We start from the raw sequence: 20,085 nt of genomic DNA, 5'->3' as shown, positions 1-20,085 counted from the left end.
TTCAGAAACCTGGCTTACGACAGATTCCTTGCCAGATATACTCGCAGCTTTACCGTCAGACTACTATATATTATCTGCGAATAGAAAACCAGGAAAAACTGGGGGTGGCGTCGCAGCTATCATTCATAAAGACCATACGTTTACCATATTACCCTCTTTAGATCTGCCAGATACTGATAATCTGGTAATAAAATCGGATAACAACATAGGAACTATGGTACTAGTTTTGATCTATCGCCCACCTACATCGATGCCGTCTTTCCCCATCTCTCTGTCTGAGCAACTGGCTGGCCTGACCATTGACTATGACAAAGTCACCTTGATTGGAGACCTTAACTATTGGTATAATCATCTAGAGGCTGGTCCTCACGCCTCAGAACTCTTCGAGCTTCTCTCCAATTTAAATTTTTCTCAACATGTCGAAATTCCCACCCACAATAAAGGTCATATCTTAGACCAAATCTGGTCACATAATATCTCCATCTCCAGCCCTACCGCTTTACTGTGCATATGGTCCGACCATCACCTGTTGCATTTTTCCATCACTTTGCAGGGCAACCTAAAAACTTGTGTGTCCCTGGGAGGGACGGCCAGGAAATGGAGATCGCTTAGCCTCTCGGAGCTTTTATCTACCCTAACAGATTCCCTCCCGGTTTCGGCTTCGGACCAGGACATCAACCTCATGGACAAAGCACTAAATGATTGGCTTTCATCTGCTTGCGAGGCACATGTCCCCTTAACCAAGTTCGCTCGCGCTCGTCGTATGGATGCCCATAGATGGTTTTCTACAGAGTTAAAAACTCAAAAACTAGAACTCCGCCAATTAGAAAGAAAATGGAGACAGGGCTATTGCGAAAAAGACAGACGGTCATTCACGACAGCCCGGAGGAACTATAATAGCTCCATTCTAGCCGCTAAGGCAGCTTTCTTTTCTAATAAAATCTCTACGGCTCAAAATAAATCAAGAGAAATTGTCAAAGTAGTCAATGATCTATGCAACGACACCCGCACTTCCCCTTCCCAACCCCCAACTCAATTACTCTGCGATCAACTTAATGACTTTTTCCGAGAGAAGATTGATATTATAAAAGCTAGCATTCAGATGAATCATACCAAGGCTATTAGCAGGGAAATTTGTGAAGCCCCACACAAACTTCAGTCAATTCCCCATATTGATTTTCCCAAACTAGTGTAGCTTATGAATCGGGTAAAGTCCGGCTCTCCCAATGATCCCTGCCCCCCGCATATCCTGAAGGAAGTTTATTCCATATTACCTCAGGGAATCCTTCCACTTCTGAATAAATCTTTATCACTCGGAATAGTCCCAATCTCATTTAAAAATGCCACTCTGGTCCCATTAATAAAAAAGCCGGGTGCTGATGTAGCTGTGCTCTCTAATTATCGGCCCATATCTCTCCTTCCGTTCGGGGCCAAGCTGCTTGAAGCGCATGTGGCTACCTGTATCTCTAATTTCATTGAGACATCTGGCTACCTCGAGCCAAATCAAGCCGGTTTCTGCCAGGCACACTCCACCGAGGCAGTCATTCTTGCGGTCCTTGACACACTAAGGATCAATGCCGATAACGACGATCATCAGGCCCTTGTACTTCTAGATCTATCGGCCGCGTTTGACACGGGGGATCATACCATCTTATTACGCCGTGTCGAACAGGCCGGCCTCAGCGGGTCGGCTCTCGCCTGGGTCAAATCCTTTTTAATGGACCGCTCCCAGGCTGTCAAACTGGGAAACTTTACGGCATCCAAACTTCCCACTACATGCGGTGTCCCTCAGGGGTCGTCATTGTCCCCTCTATTGTTCAATTTATATTTGAAACCATTGTTACAGTCCCTAAAGAACAGGAAAGTCACCATCTACAATTATGCAGATGATCTGCAACTGGTCTTCCCGTTAAACTCTGGGGATGCGGCGGTAGAATTTCAGTCCACGATGTTGCATATCAAGGACTGGATGGATGAGAATCACTTAAAGCTCAATCCCGGAAAGACCGAGCTGGGAGTCCCTGGTAAGAGTGTGATTAGCTGGGGCCCTCACTTTTGGCCACCCTCGATGGGACCCCCTCCTAAGCCTTCTCAATCGGTGAAGAGTCTTGGAGTCACCCTCAATGCCGACCTTTCCTTGAAAAATCAGGTAGGAACCGTGATCTCCTCTAGCCTCTTTCAACTTCGAAAGATCAGAAAAATTGCCCACCTTTTGACACACTCCGCCCTCATCCAAGTGGTGATCGCCTTGGTTCTCTCCCGCCTTGATTTTTCGAACTCATTATATCTGGGCCTCCCTCTCACTCTATCTAGACGACTACAGATCGTCCAAAATCAAGCTGCGAGGGTAATATTTAAAAGTAATCGAAGGACTTCGGCGAAACCCCTGCTAGCCTCTCTTCATTGGCTTCCTGTTGAGCACCGGATCACATTTAAAGTAGGTTGCCTGGTTCACAAAGCACTCCACGGCAAAAGTCCCAGGTTCATTAATCAACTAATAAATAAATATGAACCAAATCGGAACCTTCGCTCTGCCCATCAGTCTCTCCTTAAGCTGCCATTGTACAAGAAAAAACGACTTGGAGTATGTCGATTCGCTTATCTTGCCCCAAAGACCTGGAATAGCCTCCCCCTGTCCCTCCGGTCCTGTACTAACCTGCTGAAATTCAGGGGTGCTCTTAAGACCTGGTTATTCAAGCAAGCGCACGGTTAGACCACTTCCTTACCATCTGTCTCCCCTCAGCGCCATGAAACCTTTGGGTGACCGTGCGCTTACAAATTCCGAATAACATAACATTATTAACTGTGCTAATCCTTCAATTAGGTTTTGCCCATTTCAACAAATTCAGCATTGATTACATTCCATCGGTTGTGAGCTCGGTGGATTTGCAATGGCTCCGGTATATTTCGTTGCATGTGTCAGTGCAGATGTTTTAGCACGATCTACAAAGGTATACTACGTAGTCTCCCTCACAGAATTCAGCCTTTTTGTTTATTTATTCAACAAAACTACAAAGAAGTCTCGGAGACAGTGTCCTACTGACAGGCTGAGATGTAGCTACAGGATACACGCTATGCTCACTTCAGAGTGAATTTTTTAATTCTGCAGCTTTTAAGGGTCAGAACAGTGCGGATCAAACACTGAAGATGTTGTAATTTCATACAGTTCTTTTTGTAGTCTTGACTTTGAAGCAAATGGAACAGGATATTTCAGAACATTTGCACCTTTTGCAAGAAATCCTTTCTTGTTAAATAGAGAATCATATTTATATTCTTTCGTATACCCTTGAGCGATTTCGTTGTCTAAAAGCTAAAAAGACTTGTTGGTGCTTTGGGTTTTTCTGTGAAGCATTTAGTACTAAAGCTCTAGAAATTGGTATTCTCACTAGGGAACTGGGGGCCTCATTTATGAAAAGTGACACAATGCTGTGAGAAAACAGTGATGCGTCACTTTTCATTGCGTCCACCTTGCAACACCTATGATGCTTCATATTTACAGTATGACACAGCATGTCGCAAGGAGTTACAGATATGTCAGTATTTCTGACGTATCTGTAGGCGCAAAAATGACGCATTGCTGAAGTGTGTCACAAAAGTGATGCAACTCCAGCAATGGATCATTACACATAGGCAAATCCCATGTGAAATGTGCCTGCATCAGTCTTACGCCTTCCATGAGGCAGGCATAAGATAGTGACACATTTGTGTCCTAGAAATGGCGTCGCGAAATCTCAGTGTGGCGCAGGGGTTTACAAAGTGACGCATCTACCTAGATGTGTCACTTTGTAAATATGACGCGACATGTCGCATTTTTTACACCACCGGTGCGTCACAACAATTGATGCACCGGTGACATAAAAGTGACGCAAGGCCTCATAAATGAGCCTGTGGGTATATTTGCAGTTTTCATCTTGTGTTGAAAACAAATACATTTACACTTAGAATAAATTATCATTTAAATAGAAAGCTTTTACCGTCAACTTGAGGCACGGTGTACCTTGCCAATGTTGAGAATGTAGAAGCCCACTAGTAATAGGATTAATGTAGGATTCTACGTTACGTTACGTCATGCAAGGAGTATTTTCCTCATACGACGGAGAAAAAAAACGATATACAGAGTCCTATAGATTGCCATGGAGGGTCGAATGTGTATTTGACCAGATAACCATCGCAGTGCTGTGTTTGCAAAGTGACACCACCATTATATGCACTGTACCCTATCTAGCAAGCCGAATTCGGATGGAGTTCCTGGATGCATTGCTGAAACATATGACCATTCCCTACTGACAAAAATAGGCACAGTTAGGATCAAAATACATGCCTTTACTGTACTAGCTGCGATTCCTTGCATTTTTCTGCCACCTCAAAGTCCAGGGAATGATTTACATAAACCATACGATGTAACAGAAAGTGAAATTGGAAACAGCGGCAAAGCATATCGCGACATAAGGTACATTGCTTCTCAATGGTTTCCTTTTTCAACCCATGATGAGACAATCCTGAATAGTAGCTTGGAAACTCCAAATCTGAGAGGGTTTGGACTGGTGGTTCATGCTGAACTGCTTCAATTGGAAGAGGACCAAGAATAAGAGACACATGTTGGTCCCCACCAGGAGGGGGAGCATTGGGCAAAAAAAAAAAAAGATTGAGTGGAACATGGTTCTGAGCCATTACCAGTGGCTTATTTTTTTCAGGCATTTCGTTCATCACCTTTTGTTGTCTTAAATGCAAAGGGTTCCTTGCTCGCTTTGTGAAAAGATCCCAGCTGTAGCTCACTGATGAAACCCAAAAAGTCTGAAACTAGACTGAGAATGTTTGGTTTCCCATTTATGTTGGGAAAGGACACGCAATTGGGGCTGGACTGCTCACATTTGGAACAAAAGAAAGGCTGGTTTGCATATAGTTGCTCTTTAACTGGAGTGACACCGTGGGCAAAAAAGTGATGGACTGGAATGTGGGGCAAGCTATTGTCAGGAGCTGAGACTTCTGCAGCCTCTCCCACCCGACACACTTTGTTAAGTTAATGTGATACAATATGCGCACTGGCTAAATCCAAACAGGGGCCCTGGGGACAAGCAGCAAGTCATTGAAAATGCGTAACAAACAAGAAACTGTTCTAGATCTGCAAATGTTCCTTTTTACAAAGGGCGTGTCCTGGCAATTAATTCTTATTTGAGAAGCACTAAAGCAGATTTGCCATATTGTTGCTCCCTATGTGGATTGGTGCAATGGGCAGGAAAGCATTAAAATGTATAGCAGCATGGAAGTAGTCCAGAAGCTAAGACGTATGTATTGTCTTCATGAGAGGTGATAGCATATCAAGATCAGTTAGACCTCAGAATGGCACACACCAAATCTGATATTCTGGAGAATTTTGACCTTTTATTGGGCTGAAATGAAAGCATTGAGTCTCATGGTAAAGAATGTGAGATATAGAACTAATCTTAGGACGTTATCCTTGAGATGCCAAGGATGAAAGATGAGAAATGCTTTTTATTGATCTAGTCCCCTATGGCAGCTCGAGTAGCTCTAGGGAATGTCCTTAACTGACAGCTTAGGGATAGAAGTGTGTTCACAGAATAGGTAGAAGTGTCAGGAGTTGTTTGCAAGGCCCTCTGTGGATGTTTTCAGGGAGGCAGGTGAAGTGCATTTTGTCTCAGCATTTTAGATGAGCAATAGCGGGGTCTGTCAGGGGTGACTACCTTTGGGCAAAAGTAGTGCAGTAGCTGGACCTGCAATTCCTCATATATATGCTGAGCTGAAATGGACTCTAGGCTGAGGTCCAGGGTAAAAATCTCAGGGCATAGTAAGTGGCCTTGGACTGAGATTTTATGCTTTAATAATTTGATATGTAAAATAGAGAATCCTTGTCCCTCTCACTTGGGGATGAGGCTACCCTGTATGGCTTTCCATCTGGTACTGCTGTGTGGGGCCTATGAATGCAGGGGAAGAAGGGATTTATTCACTTGGCTATCTCTTACTAGAGTCTTATTACGGAGAATTATAGTACTTGAAACTCCAAATTCATTGGAATGACCTGTGCTAAAATGAGGCAAGATGTAGGAACCCACAGGTGACTCCATGACAGTTGTCAGTTTGGACAAAATATTGGACGTAAACATTTGCTTGTGGGTTAGTGAACAATGACCTAGACACATAGTTGACAGCTGTTTATTTTCACAACAGGGGCACTTATCATTTGCTTATTGCTCACCCTATTATTAGATCTAATTCCTGTATGGGGCAGAGTGGTCAGAAAATAGTCAAAGTTGGTTGACAATTAGGGTCCCTGTCACCTTATAAGAAACAAACATTTTCCTTGCACTACGGCATTGTTAATGCTTGTTCCTGTACTTGGTCTTTTTGGTATTGACAGCCACAAAGAGAGGTGGACCTCCAGGGAGCCTAGCAGTTCTAGAAGTGTACCCTTCTCAGTGACAACTCCCCCTCTGATTGACAGGTTTCAATTAACCAGTCCCTCACCCGCCCCTTTTAAAGATTTATACGTCTGCTAGGTGGCACAAAGAGAGTATTTTCTTCATGATGCAGTTATGCTCATGTATGTACCTGCACTAAATCACTTTGGACCAAGTTCCCTCCAGTTGACTGGGTCCACCTCTCACACCCCTCATCCAACCCTTTATGAGTCCACTGGGTGATGCTCTGCATGAGTGATTGAACAGTACATGAAGCACGCTAATATGAATGGATGGATGGCAGATTGTGGTCAAAATCCTTGGCCAAAATTCTCAATATTTTATGAATTATTATAATGTTAACTTCTATCACTCTTTCTTTTGTACTTGCAATAGAGTATTTTCAGGTTGACAGTATTTATAATTGTTATTCCAGTGTTAAATAATGACTATAAGAAAGTTATACAGCTGGACACATTTTGTTAGATATACTTCAATGCAGGACCAAAAACTGAACTATACATTACCTGAGAAATGATTTCACTTGAGTATAATAAATCATGGTTGTAAACCTATTCAGGGCTGAAAATTAGGAATCTCTCAATTTTTGAGTAAAATAAAATAGAATAATGAATAATGAACAAGACATTCTCGAAAAGGGGTCGATTTCGTTCTTGGGGTGTCAGCACAAACACCAAGCCTGCAGCTAATTGATCTAGGAACCACTGCATGAAACCCATAACTTAAGACATTGGAATTAGACAATAAATTAGCTTGCACAATAATTTGCACTTGTGTGGCACTTACACTTACTTTTCCTTACACTTCTTAGCTAGTAGATCAGTTAGTGGATCTAACTGCTACTACACATAAATCTTCCAGAATACTCTCAGTCCTCGCTGTATTAAAAGTGACTGATATCCAAACAGATACAAACTGGGCATATTCATCAATAGGTCATGGAATTATTTGTGGATAGTGGCCCAAACATAAATGAATCGGAAACAGATATGGTCAACATTCGTTTTAATGATAAATGGACTGCAATAAAAAATACAGGAAAACCTAAAGATCAAAGACCTGATTTAGATATTGATGTATCTGGTCCGGCCGTCCCTTTTCCATTTGTTTTCCCGCCCTCCTACTATTCAATCTGCCTGCTCAATTTAGATGCTGGCATGCCTATAGATAAAAGTCTGATTGAGTGCTGCCATCTCCATTTGAATTTTCCTTTGACAGTGCCAGAGGCAAAAGCAACTGTTGGAAAGAGTCCAGCCAAGATTCCCGCTGGGCCAATTACAATGTGCCTTCATGACGACCTAACTGGGGAAGGTACACCTCAACACCTTAGTTGGTGGTTTTGAAGGGATATAAGGTAGAAGCTTACCTTTTTTTCTTTTTCCAATACCTTTTACATCATGAATCCAATCGTCCAATTCCTTCCTTTGCTACTACTACTTGACCAATAAGCAAATGAACCCTGTTGTTGCCTGAATTGAAGGTAAGCTTTTTTTTCTTGTTTCCTTTTGAATAATTGACTGTTTACATTAGCTCTGTACTGTGTAAAGCATATGCCTGTAATGTTCTTGTTTAAGAAATTTGGAGAAACACACATATTAACTTTTGATTATTTTGTGCAATGTTTGTGCATGCTGCCATCATGAGAATGAATACTTAAACAAACTTTAACAATAAGCTCAAATAATAATGTTTCCATACAAGTGTGTTTAATTCCTTTTGTAAACAACCGAATTATAAACATATGCATTAAACATTTTTGCTTTATATAAAATGTAATCTAATTCTGTAATCGCACTAGACAAGGTAAAATGTTTTTAAAAAATACATGTGAAATCAATGTTAGCTACAAACTGACATCATGTTTACCTTTCCCCTTGTGTGGTGCATTTTATTATTTTATTAAATGTTATTTCAATGGATTTCAATGTCCATTACATTTCTTGTTTATGCCATTGTTTGGATTGTGCATATATGTAATTTCCAAAATTGCAAGTATCAATATGTTTTTGACATTGCCATCATAAACATTTCTAATGTTCAATGCATTGTTAATGAAAAATAAATTTTGGACAAGGTGTGTCAAAATATATTTTTTCACAAATGAGTTCATTCTCTCAAACAAAAACGAATAACTGGGCCTTGTGGCTTTGTTTGACACAACTTGCCTCCTAAACAGTGCCCTAAGGCTATTCTCCTCAGCATGTGGATATCTAATGGAAACAGAGCAGGCACTGCAATTCTTTTGGGGAGAGGTGGGTTTAGTTTTGGTAGGGTTTAAGGACAGGTAAGAGGTGAATTGTGACAAAGGTCTAATGGTAGGAGGGATGGTAGAGGATTGAGTTGTGGTGGTAGAGGGAGCTGGATTGGGTGATGTGCTCATGTCTGTATGTCTTGCAGTTGCATGTGGGTCTGGTGTATGTTGAGAATGTTTAGAGGTGTGTTTTTCCGCTGGTGTCTGATATTCTGGTGAGTGTGTGAGTTTGATTTTGATTGCCGTTATTTTGTGTGTATGCATGATTTCGTGTATGTTGGTTTTGATGAGTGTGTTGTTGTGGTTGGTGGAAGCTGTGGTGCTTGTTGGTGTGGTGGTGGTTGTGGGTGTGGTAATGGTAGTGGTGTTTGTGGTTATGGCGGTGGTGCCTCTGGTGCTTGTTGGGTTGGTGTGGCGGTAGGTGTTGTGGTGGTTGTGGTGTTTTTGGGGGTGGTAGTGTGTGTGTTAGGTGTGGTGGTGGTTATAATTCTTGTGGGTGTGATGGGGTAGTGCTGATTGTGAGTGTGGTTGTGGTTGTGCTGTTTTTAGGTATTGTGCTTGTGGTGCATTAGGGTGTTGTGTCAATAGTATGTGTGAATTGTTTATATTTCTGTTTGTGTTTCTCTGAGTGTTTGCATGTATAAGTGTGTGTGATTGTGCTGTTTATATCTGTTGGAGAGGGTGCATGCAAAGGAGCAAGTGTGATTGAGGTGAGAGTTTTGGTTTGGGTTCAGGAAGGGATCTAAGTTGGGTAGAAGGTTAGGCAGGTTGGGAAGTTGCAGTGGTGAAGAGGCGGCTATTTTAGCAAGAAATCACGGCATTCCAGACATTGAACTGTGAATGGCATCCAGAAATGCAACCATTTGTTGCATTTGGCAGGTTAGCCCCTGGATGCCATTCACTATTGCCGTTTGGCCTAGAGAGATGCTGTGTAGTAGGTTGATAGCCCCCTCACTCAGCACACCCGGGGTGACAAGGACAGGGGGTGAGGTGACAGGGGAAAAGGAGACCCCAGCCCTTTTAGAGGTTGGGCATTTGACCAACTTAGGGGAGCAAGAGGGAAGGTGGAGATGTGTCTTTTGGTGGTGGACCTGGATGAGCTTGTAGGAGTCCTGGTGGGGTCCACTACTACTAGGAACTGGTCAGTTGTGGAGGCCTCTGTTGACAAGGTAGATATAGTGGCCTCTGTTCCAGTCCCCTCACCCTCCATCTCACAGTATTCATCAGTGTCAGGTGTCCCACACCTTCTTGCCAAATTTCTCCTTTGCCTGCTCCTAAGATGCTGTAAAGGCATATAATAGTTTAATTGAATCTGTGAAAATATAACTGATCATAAACTCCAAATATGTTACAAATTCTTCATTTCTACTGCTTCAGGCATTTTAAACGTTTGTTTAGTTAAAACTTTATCTCCTCCATGTAGGGGTCATCGTCAGAAACCATTTGGCCACACTTTTGTAATCTCCTATTATTGTTTCTAAACCATTTACAAATCTGTCCCAGAACTGTTTTACACTTCTGAATGGTTCTGGTTTGTTATTTTGACTAGTTAATTTATGATACAAAATGTTTATTAGAAAACAAAATTCCTCTCAACATTGTGTGTGCAAGGCAAACAAAGCTGAGTTCACATAACATTTTTGAAAATTAAATTAGGAATCAATGTGCATTATTATATACTGTAATGCTGTACCAATATTTGTATTAACTGAAAGCCTGTTTAATTTTCTGAGCCATGTAACAATAGAAAAACCTGACTTGACTCCTCTTAAGTATTTTAAAATTAAGTTGTTTTGATTCAGTACTTAAGTTGCCTATGAATGTTTCACTCCCTATTAATTTACTTATGCTGTTCAAGAAATAACAAAATATATGTATTTTTAGTTTTAAAACACTTCAACAGGGTAAGAAAATACATAGGGCTAGACACATTCCTAATCCGCTATAGTATTGATATAAACAATTAAAATGTTGATATTAAATAGCTTGATTAATTGTATAGTTATTTACCAAAATCTTCAAAAAATGAGTCAGCCTTTCATTTTGTTTAAAACTTGATACAAAATTAAAGTAGATGTTAAAACACAATAATTCATCCATATTTTAAATATTTTATTTACAAATGCAATTTTCAAGTCACACAGCCTACCTGCACAGACGCCAGCACTCTGCCTCTGCCCCTGGGTTGCCAACGCTGTAGGTCTCGCCGCAAACAACATCCAGGAGCGGCTGGAGACTACAGCTCCCAGTGGGCTTTGCGCTGACTTCCTGTCCCCGCTGTCTTCGCGCCCAGAGGCGCTACAAAGCGGAGCCTTGACCTCGGTGGAGCGGGGGTCTTTTCAAGCCACACAGCCTACCTGCACAGACGCCAGCACTCTGCCTCTGCCCCTGGGTTGCCAACGCTGTAGGTCTCGCCGCAAACAACATCCAGGAGCGGCTGGAGACTACAGCTCCCAGTGGGCTTTGCGCTGACTTCCTGTCCCCGCTGTCTTCGCGCCCGGAGGCGCTACAAAGCGGAGCCTTGACCTCGGTGGAGCGGGGGTCTTTTCAAGCCACACAGCCTACCTGCACAGACGCCAGCACTCTGCCTCTGCCCCTGGGTTGCCAACGCTGTAGGTCTCGCCGCAAACAACATCCAGGAGCGGCTGGAGACTACAGCTCCCAGTGGGCTTTGCGCTGACTTCCTGTCCCCGCTGTCTTTGCTCCCGGAGGCGCTACAAAGCGGAGCCTTGACCTCCGCGTCGCGGGACGCACGCGGGCGACGCCGGGCGGAGCCCGGGCAGAGGGCGGGCCGTCTGTGGCTGTCCGGGGCTGTCAGAGGCTGGGCTGGGCAACGTCCCTTACATTCTACCAGCCTTGACGACACACCCTCGGCGCCCGTCCCCGCTCTGTTGCCCAAACCATGTCCACCCATTCAGGAAAGCCACTTAGGGGCGAGGTTGAAAGGGGGACAAACGCCGCAAGCCCGGTCATAGGATCTATGGACCGTTTTATCACCAGGGTGGCGGCGGTGATTGAAAAGGAGATCGCTATGTCTGAGCGGCGACTATCTGAAGTTTACCTCCCCTCAAGACGCTCATCCTTGGGGGTAGCCGCTCAGTCGCTCACACCAGCCATTGTCCGGGTTCAAGCGGGTACCCCCTCTAGTATGATCGGCGTTTCCTCAGACCCCCCTCAGTTGATTGGTATAGAGCAAAATATAGATAGGCTGGAAAATCTGGCCGCTTTCCTACCTATAGTTACAATGGAAGACGGTGGCCCTAGTAACTTGTCCTCATCATCACCATCTATTCCTACAAGTGATGTAAACAGAGATCCTGAGTCCCCAAAATTGCTTGTACCCCCTTCAGTTGTATTAGACGGGAGTTTAGTTGGGGCTTCACCAAATACTGTAACTCCTGATATTAGGCAGGAGTTCTTCCCCTTAGGTAGAAAAGTGCGTAAACGTAAAAAGGGTAGGCTAGTGAGACAGGCTGCCCTCTACCAAAGAGTAAGGAAGTCTCCTGCATCTAGTACGAAAACTACAAGGGATTCCCCTATGTTGAACGAAACCGATATAGAAGGGGATGCTTTGAACTCTCCCAAGGGGTCACACTCAGCCAAGGCCTCAAAGTCATTTGACTTAGTAACAGTTGAAAATATTCTGGAGAAGGTATCTACCCTCTTGAAACCGTTACTAGCGCAAGTCAAGGGTTTAGGGGAGAGGTTTGACAAATTAGAGCAGTCAACACTGGACGGGTTTCACTCACTCAAAACAACAATTAAACAAATAGCTAGAGTGACTGAAAACAAGGACGGGGGTACAAAGGGGATTGAACCATCAGCTCAGAGAGGCCCTAAGCCCCTACCATCCCAAAACAAAGTTGCCCCAAATAGTCCAGTAACCCTAACACTTAAATCTCCTCCCCACCACAAAACAGGCTCAAGTTACAAGAGACCTTTAAAATATACAGAGTCTGAGAGAAATAAGCCCAAGCCTCTTCCCCAAAAACAGAAACAGATAGATAGTGGTAAAAAGGAAGTTCAACAAAAACCAGAGGGGAGTAGCAAACCCAGAGGGTTAACGACAGGGGAAGCTGCCAGGCCTGTATCCAAACATTCTGCCCCATCTACCTCCCCATTGGTCCCCAGTCATCCAGCACGACGGATCCCCCCGATTAACCTCCCACCAGACTGTCAACCCTTTGTTGCTGTCATGGTTAATGTGCCCCCCTTAAAGGAAGGTCAGTTGGAAAACCATCAATCACTCAAGAATAAGTGTATCCACTGGCTGAAGGCAAATAAGCCAATCCCCCAGGGTGTGGACGGTATTATCCTAAGTGTCCGCAGAGTAGGATGGGTAGGGCAAGGGAAAAAATTGCAGGAGGGGGATTGTGTAATTATAAACTTCCAAGACCCCAGAGTAATACCATCCATTTGTACTCCTATCAATAATATGGGGGCCCCGAGGGTTAAATTGGTAGACCTTTCGTATTTTTACCCTAGGCACCTTGTTAGCCCAAATGGAGGAAGTGTAAGTTCCCCTAATTTTGGTCAAAACTTGGCAGGGGTTGTAGGGGGCAATGGGGAGAGTCAAATGTGGGCAATAGGCCCCTGCTGACTGGAAACAGTGAGCAGAGAAGACTCTGTGGGAGCACTACCCCCCCAAACAAACTTCGTAAGTGGAACGGGAGACCCTATAGTAATTTCACAAGATCCCTGTTCTCCTTGTATATCTAGGAGGACTTCTATAGATAGGGGCATTCAGACGCCCAGCGACCTTCCAGCTGTGACGGACCTAGTCTATAAGGTTTTCAGCTGGAATGTCGCAGGGATTGCAAGCAAACTGGCTCTTCCGTGTTTTGCTGCATGGGCTGATGAGCACTCTTTGTGCCTCTTCCAGGAAACATGGAGCTTGGTGCCGGTCCATAGGGCGGGATTCTCCTCATACTCTTCCCCTGCGCGAGTCTCGGAATCTGGGAGAGGCGACCTTCGGGTGGCCTTCTCATCTGGGTCGCGGCTTCTCTAAACTGTAGAGTTGTGGATTTTCCCACAGGTTCCCCGGACATACAAAATATCACCCTTATAGATCAAAGGGGAAGAATTGTTCTAAATGTCTATAATGTGTATGCCCGGGGTACAAAAGGTGGGAGGAAGTCGCCAGTAATAGCTCTCCTTGAGACCCTGTTAAACAATTCCCCCCATAAGACTCGCACTCTGGTTGCAGGTGATATGAACTGTACGTTCGAGCCCTTGGGCTCGGACGTTTCCCTCGACCAAGATGAGGAGGATGCTAGGTGGGGGATCCCGGCACTGGACCTTCCACCGATTAAAAGGTGGACAGAAGTGGCGCTCCAGTTATACTCCCTGAGTCTTGAATTTAACCTAAGGGCAGTGAATGGAAGGACTTCCTCGGATAGGGGGGTGCCCACACCTACAATAGACCAGGGCACACCTCTAGGATAGATTATATTCTAATAGATGTGTGCTTATGGCCTTATGTAAGGGATATGCAGGTGGTCCCTTTGACAGAAAGTGATCACAACTCACTCTCCCTAAAAATTGAACAATGGTGGCAACCGTTAAGGATGACCAACATCAACCTGGCACCTGTACCACCAGATGAATCGGAAGTCTCCCCATGTGGTAGAAGAATCAAATGGGCGAAACTGGTTTTATCCGAGGCAAAGGTTGGGGAAATTAAATTCCATCTAAGCCGTGCGATAACATCTCTCGGAACCTCCTTAGAAGGGGTGGGTAACGTTAGTGGGTGTTTTGTCTCCCTGATTGAAGCTTTAACTAACGTGTTTACCCTCTACCCTAAAAAGCCGGGTAGTAAAGGAACTAACAAACCAGTTGATGGTTGGTACACCCACGTATGTAGGGGCCTTAAAACAAAGTTAGTTAGGGCAGTTAAATCCAAATCCCCTAGTCTGATTCAGGATGCAAGGAAGACCTATAAAAAGTCCCTTAATTTGGCTAAAAGGGAGTGGGAAGTTAAACATTGGGAAGATCTACTCCAGGCTAGTAAAATCAGGGATTCAGGGGCCTTCTGGAATCTCATAAATAAGCGGAGTAAACCCGACGCAGCCATGAGGCCCTGTAACATCCCGCCTCAAAGCTGGGTAAAACACTTTGGGTCCCTATACCTCCCTCCAGACGGGGAACTGACCGTGGGGAGGGATCATATACTAACATTTGAACCTCATGCCTATGACCTCTTCACCCCTCTAGAGATCGAGGGGGTTATAGGCTGGGTAGCACCCCGAAAGGCACCGGGTCCGGATGGCCTTCCGGGTGACTTAATGAGGGCTTACCCAGCGGATTGGGGAAGGATCATAGCAGCTCTCCTAAATGATATTATGAGGGGAGGAGCAGTGCCAGAATCCTGGAAAGGGGCTGTGGTTGTACCCATTTATAAAAAAGGGTGTAGGGAAACTCCGGGCAACTATCGCCCTATAAGTCTGATTGACTCCACCCAAAATATAGCTGGTAAAGCTATCCTCGGTAGGATTCTCCATTGGGTGGAGGAGAGAAAAATCCTATCAGACTTTTAGGCAGGTTTCCGGGCTGGTATGGGGACTATAGAGCAGGTGTTTAGGCTGTTCCTTTTGGGGTGGAAGGTGGTGGAACTAGGCAAGGGTAGTCTTTACTTAGCTTTTATAGATCTGAAGACTGCCTTTGACCTAGTTCCCCGGGAAGAGCTCTGGAGGGTCCTTTATGAGTTGGGATTACCACCTTACATCTTGTCCCTTCTCATAAGCCTTCATGCCCACACCTTTGCACAGGTCCGTTGGGGTAAAAACGGAGAGCTCACTGACAAGATACCAGTGTCCAGGGGCGTAAGACAGGGCTGCGTCTTGGCGCCCACCCTATTCTCGCTATATCTGAATGGGGTGGTAAAACATCTTCAACAAGAACCAGCCGACGCCCCCTGCCTTGGAGGTGTTCGCATCCCAACCCTGCTATTTGCGGATGACACGCTCCTGATCTCGAAGACCCCACAAGGCCTGCAGAAATTATTAACACGATTCCAGGAGTTCTGTGAGGCAAAAGGGTTAATAATAAATGTGGACAAAACGAAATACTTAGTTGTAAATCCACCTAAAAAATTGGGCTGCCCACCTACACTTAATTCTATCCCTCTAGAGAGAGTACCCGAATTCGACTACCTAGGTATCCGGATTACGGACAGGATGTCTTGGGCTAACCACATAGATAAAATGGTCATAAATCATAGGAGAGTAGGAGGAGCTCTCATGAGGGAATACAGGGCCTCAACCAGGAGATCACTTACCCCAGTACTCAAAATCTACAAGGCCAAAGTAGTGACATCAGCCTTGTATGGGGCAGAATTGTGGGGCCACTGCCGGCTGGATGCCCTAGTGACAGCAGAGAGCAAGCTTTTAAAATCTCTTATCTCTGTTCCATTGAGCACACCATCTGTACCAGTGTGGATGGACATGGGATGTAAAAACATTAAAGACCAGGCCCAGCTTCGCCCGCTCCTGTTGTGGACAAGGATTTGGAGGAGCGAAGAATTAAAATCCTATGCTGATGCCCTGGGAGATATAATGAGCCAGGGGGGTTGGGCTCATATAAAATGGTTAAGTGACACCAAAAAGCTTTTGGAGAACATCGGCCTAGGAGATTGCTGGTCATCTCGCTCAGCCCCTCCAAAAGAAGTTGTTAAGGTGCTTTTTTGGAAATGGACAGCGGAGCGTCTAATTACAACCTCTAACCACTGCAGGTCCACTGCCGCCTTTTTACAAATTAAAGACACTGTGGCATTTGAACCCTACCTGGACTTGATTTCTCTCCCCTTTGACCGAGCTCTTTATTTTAAATTCAGAGTTGGTTCCCTTCCGCTAGGTGCTCTGGTATCGAAATGGTCTCTTGTGGCCCGTACTTCTCCCAACTGTGCATGTTGCCCGAGTAAAATTGAGTCCATTGCCCATGTTTTATTTGAATGCCCGGACTACGCAAGGCCTAGGAGTTTCTGGTTGAAACCACTCTGCCGGAACATGGGCACACGCAGTCATTTAGTAGCCTTGCGTATTCTAAGCACGGACACTTCCCCCCCCATTGTGTGCGGAATAGCTAAATTTTTAAAACAGTTTTGGCTTATTCGATGTAAGAGATTGTCAGTAGCTGTTTAATTCTCTTTTTAGTTAACTTATTAACGGTTTTTCACACCCACTTATCTCTTTTAATATTTTTATACTGACTTCTTGTGGCAATGATTTTTTTTTGTACATTGTATTAATTGTATTATAAAAGTGCTTATAAGATATCTTGCATATCGAATAAAAGCTTATGACTGACTGACTGGCAATTGCTAACTTTGTTGCGTTTCAAATACGCATAAAGAGTAATTTTTTGTACCTGACTTTTACTTGTGCAATTGGGATTCTCCAACATATAAGTGATAGAACTTCCATTCAGCAAATTCAAAGTGCATTTTAATATATTGCTCTTTGATTATGTTGGACAAAATATCTGTTACATTGGTGACTGAACATTCCATCTCCCCAAAAATTAAATTTTACTTAATTATTGATTTTTATACCAAAGGACATGAAAATGATTTTATTGCTATGTGTTAATCTGTCACTAATGTCTGTTTGTTTAAAAAATGTATGTCTATGCCAGTCAGACTGGCTTCCATGCACATTTGTGTATGAGTTTGAAATCATACAAAATTGACAATTTTTTTACATCATTTCAAATTTATTATCGGGAAATGCAATCTTATGTTTTCTGTCATTTTGCCTCGCGTGTTAAATATGTTTTGTTAATAATACTACCTCAAAAATCTGAAGCTTGGAAAATGGCCTGTATCATAAGGGCATTTTATGCTATGCCACTTGTAATAGGGGGAACGTAAAATCTTTGCAAATTTTGATGAAGTATCACACCAGACACAAACCAAAATTTGGTACAACTGTCTCTCATAAATGTGAACAAATTCATGTATAAACAAAATGTAGGCAAGCATGTGTCTGCTGAAAACAGTCATTTGTAAGTGATCTAAACTATGTATTAACCTCAATGTTAATGGCCACATGTTTTTCTGTAACAAAAAAATGTTATGTGAAATGAAAACTGCAAGAGAACCTTACCTCTTTCATACTGCAGTCCGGCTTTCAACTGCCCATCAAGCTATGGATAGGTCACCACAAGTATGCAGGCAATTAGGGGGGTCATAGTGTGGTGCACACTGCTTTGATTGTTGGGAGAACTGGTCAAGCTGGGCTTCTGCTGTCTTCCTGGTCAAGGTTGTAGGTCCTCCCATATCTTACAGCAGTGAATGCTGCACTACTTAGTGACCGCTAGGGTCAACACCTTCTAGGCAATGGCCTTCCCGATGTCCTGCTTTGGATTTTGACCTGCATGAACACAAAAAAAAGTAATTGTTATGGCTTTTTGTTTCCTTTTTTTGATGTAACACAATATAGGGAAATATATCACAAGCCTTATAAAATATTCAAACAGCAAAGCTTTTCTTAATGTTTATTATTCATTGTTTATTATAAAAATGAATACATTTTTTAATAACCTGTTGAGTAGCCTTCTGCCTTGTTATATATGGATATTACAAATCCAGCCCAGTGATATCATCTAGGCTGTGTTGCTTGTTGTAAAATTAAAAATTGTAATACATAGGTTTTTTTTTGGGTATGTAGAAAAATACATATGCGTATGTGTTTTTACATTTTATAATTGTTTTTATTTTTTGTAGATTAACATAATGTTCATTTTGTAAATTTCAAATGTAAGCCATAAATATATATATATATTTGTTTATAGAAATCCACACCAAAATAAAAAAGGCCGCCAAACACACAAGACATACTAAAGTTGTGGTGCTGTATAATTTAAATGTTTGCAAATGCGCACTCTAATATTTCTATGTAAAAAAAGAATCAGAAACTTCACTTCAAACACTTCACTTCAATCAAGTACTAAAGGGGACATTCTATTCTGTGGTCAAGAAAAACCAAATATCATTAAAAACATGTACCTGCTGTAAGCCATAAAACTTACTTTACAGGGACAGGATTTCAGTAGCTAGCATGTCTAGCTCCCCCGATGAGACGATTGGGGCCATGTCTCCTGCTTTTTCAGGCATTGTGGCTACCACATGTAGGTAGCAGGAGCATGAGGAAGTATACGTGTTGGCAGTGTTAGGGGGCAAGTGAGCTTTCTCGGTAACAATACGTTCATTTACCAGATGAGCAAGACTGTCAACAGCAACAGACACATCCATTGGCTTTCATATATTGCTTTCACACATGTTAGCCTATGGCTGTGTCCATCGTGGAATTTCACACCCACCACCTGATCAACTTCCGCCAACTTCCATCTAATTCTAAATGTACTGATGGCGAGGTCAGGCATCTGAATTTTAGATTGTAAAATTATGTGTTTGTAAATATTAAGTGTGTCACCACCGCTCAAAATGGTGGGTACTCCATTTACATATACTAAATGCTAATGATATTTATTTGTTTTTCAAAAAGTATTATGTAGTGCGTTACTGAGGTTAAATGTGATAGTTGTGCATCTTTGTTTACACATTAGTTGGCTTAATTTTTGATAATATTAAAAAACTATAATGTTTAAAAAATGCATTTAGAATGTGTTATTTACACATATCTTTTTTTTTTTAAATAGACATGTAAAAATGTCAATTAAAAAAATAATTCAGTTGTGTAAAACTTTGTTATTTGTTTGTGGAAAACTATATGAAATGTGTGTTCTATTTTAAAAATATGTTTGCAAAAATGTATAGCATTTTTTACTTTTACATGTAGATATATAAACCCTGGGAGAGTGAGAAGACGACAAACTCAAGGTATTAGACCATTTCCAGACCTTGCCACCATGGAAGAACAAGATAAACTTTAAAAGAAGTCTGATTAAATAGGCAATCTATTATTGATTTATGTGATTAGCTAGAGCCAGATATTTTGCCTTAAGATAGGACTTCTAAAGCAACATCAATAGTGAAATAGCAGTACTCCATTTCGTGGCCATGTTGTGTGTTCCTATTTGTCAGTTTTGAAAAATGTGAAAAAGATTTCCTATGTGGAATTTATGAATAAACAATATTTTTCACTTTAACTTTTTGAAATGTATGATAGAACATAAAACGTGTGTACAAATTGAGAAAACTAATTCAACACCCGTTATCAACAAAAACAAATAGGGTAAAACAGGATGAAAACAAAAAAGAACATAAAACTTAAAAATCAAGGTGAATGAAACTATAAGTGAATAGCCAAAATTATTTGAAATCCAATGTACAAAATACAACTGGTATTAAAAAGGTGAATGTGCCCAGAAAATAGTCCACCGAGTTATTGATAGAGGAAATTAGGTTCTGAGTTTCTTGCTGGTGAAGGTCTTGTCATT

This window comes from Lissotriton helveticus, chromosome 5_1 (assembly GCF_964261635.1).
Source record: "Lissotriton helveticus chromosome 5_1, aLisHel1.1, whole genome shotgun sequence".
Lineage (NCBI taxonomy): Eukaryota > Metazoa > Chordata > Amphibia > Caudata > Salamandridae > Lissotriton > Lissotriton helveticus.
This window is presented reverse-complemented; position numbering follows the sequence as displayed.